Consider the following 2704-nt stretch of genomic DNA (forward strand, 5'->3'; position numbering starts at 1 on the left):
ATCCCCTGCCATGCCTGTGTCTGCCATTTGATTGCTCTTAATGTGCTCTTCTTTCTCCCTTTTCCTAGAACTCTCCGCACAAATGGCTATAACTCGGTGAAAGTGCAGCAGCTGGTTGAGCGGCCAAGTGGCACTGTCGATTCTAATTGCTTATGAATACCTCGAGCCCCACAGAAGCAGCAACACAAGAATGATCAGTATGAGGATGATGATGGGATGCTGGCAGAATATGTGCCAATGCCAATGGTGCGGCCACTGGCTCAGAGAAAAACTTTCCAAACAGCAAATCAACGCTTCAATGAATGAAACTTGCGCGTATTTGTGGCCACCACAAGAGCTCCAATTTTATATAATTTTTGCATTAGAAATGAATGAAAATATTCCGTTTATACAGCCAAAAAGCAGCAACAAACTGCCAACAGTTGCCTCTCCTCTCAAATGTCAGCCGCTGATCGTTTTCTGATTAATCGTTGACTAATGATACAAAAGTTTCAATGCAAGCTGAAGCTTCAGCTGTGGCACGATTTTGGTGGATTGATTGAAAAATTGTGAGCATTTGACACGCCGTTTTGTGGCATATTCAAAGAGATAAGGTCAAAAATCAACAATCATCAGCGACGCCCGCTCGGGGCGACACCCCACCAGATGCGTGACAGGAGGCGGACGCCAAAAAACGAAAACAAAATGTGTAAAAAATTCGAAACTGAAAAGGAGACACCTCAAGGCACGTTTTGCATTTGAAATCAGCGCAGACAAACGGGGGGAAAAACGCTGACAGGCAAATGGTGAGAGAGAGAGAGAGAGAGGGGAAAGGGGAAGAGAGACAGTCTTTTGTGGCAGCAGATTACATTAATGCGACGATTACAAGCAGCAGGAACAGCGTGCCAGGGGCATAATAAATGGCTGAAGGAGCTAGCGTGCACTCTGAGCTCTGGGATCTGTTTGTATTGATTGTTTGGCGAGGAGGAACTATGAGATTATTAGCACTTGGCTGCAGCTGCCGCTGGCTAGAAGCGACTCCCAGGCTATGGCTACACATAGGGGCTGATTGGAACGCCTCCCAAGCACACACAAACACACAATGATGAACGGACATTGAGTATTGCGTGTTATGCGTCCATTTTCGATATTTTGCTGCTTCATCATCGCATCCTCACAGCCATCTCCCCCCATACCACATGTAATCTGTGTCCCCCTGCCTCTACGCTGTGACTGGCTGACTGGCTGATGATACGTAAGTAAGTATAGGGTTTTACATCCCTCGGCTACACGCCAGCGGAGCAGCCATCAGCCATTCGAATGCTGGCGGCATCATCAACAACCGACAAGCAACAACCGACGGAAGGAGGCAGTCGGGCGGCAGTCGGGCAGCATTCGGGTACAATTTATGACCCGCTGGGCATTAGGAGAACATCGATTTAGTTTTCCATCCCCCCCCACCTACTCCGTTCCCTTACCATCACCCTATTCAGTGGCCGCTGTGGAACATTATCAATTTCAATTTCAGTTTTGTGTGTGTGTGCGTGTGTGTGTGTTTGCTGTTTGATTTGGGCTGCCTAATGTGTTTTCCCAATTGTGTGAGAGTCGATCTGTTTCTGTTCGGCATCCAATATGTTGTAATTTGTTTGCTGCATCATTTGGTTGAAAGGCAGCCAGCAGAGTGCCGAAAATGGAGGCGCCAACACACATTTGCCCATAAAGGACATGAAGGATATAAAAGTCCAGCATGCGATTGCATTTACGACTCTGTCCAAGCTGATGGCAAATTATTCCCTTTTTTATTGTAAGCCCCCCCCTCCCCAAACACCTGAGGAGGCGCTCGATGGAGGCTGCCTTTCGGCATCAAATATTTGCCACAGTGGGCGAGCTTGAGCCGATGAGCTGCAAAAAGTAAGCAAAGGAATGAGCGTAGAAATGGCAGCAGGGGAGTGTTGGGGGAGGGACTTCATAGACATTCCATTAGCAGAACTTTATTGATATATGCATGTACAACCAACAACACCCGTTTGTGTGTGGTTTATGGAGTCGCAGACCTTACTTATCGAGGCCGTATACTCGGGCCGCATAATTTGTGCACCAACTTTGGCGCATTCAGCCCATTGTTGCCCACTGCCTCTACCTGCTCCAACTACCATCCGCCTGCCTGCCTCTCTCTCTCTCACTCTCTCTCTGTCTTTTCCTTTGCCATTTGAGGAGTCTGTGGCCTGACTTAGAAGTTCGATTCGATTTCAGAGTCGCTTGCATATTCATAAACTTGTGTGCTCCGCGCCCCTCTGGCTATCTCTGCCTTCTCTTCCCCCTTTTTATGGACTGTTTTCGTTTTTGGAGCTTTGCGGCAGGGGGTGGAGGGACGTCTCTATAGCAGACAGAGTGTGGTGCAGTGCACAAAATTAGGAGCTTTAACCGGCATATGGTCAGACGCCATATTTGAACATATCTGGTCTCCAGTTGCTGGTCTGCCGGCTGGCGCCGTCCTCGATGCTCGCTGCTCGCTGCTGCGGCTCCGCCACTTAATTGCCAGCCTTAAGGCCGAGGGGTGGCTGCGGGGCAACGTACCTCTAATTTGTTATTGTCCCAATATCAACAACAAATCAATCAATCGATCATTTACAAAACGTTCAGCGATCAAATTTGATCGGTTTTTGCTTCGTTTGCGTTCGCTCATAAATTATCAATTTCTATCCACAATTTTATGTATGTAAAT

The sequence above is a fragment of the Drosophila guanche genome, unplaced genomic scaffold (assembly GCF_900245975.1).
Source record: "Drosophila guanche unplaced genomic scaffold, DGUA_6, whole genome shotgun sequence".
NCBI classification, from domain to species: domain Eukaryota; kingdom Metazoa; phylum Arthropoda; class Insecta; order Diptera; family Drosophilidae; genus Drosophila; species Drosophila guanche.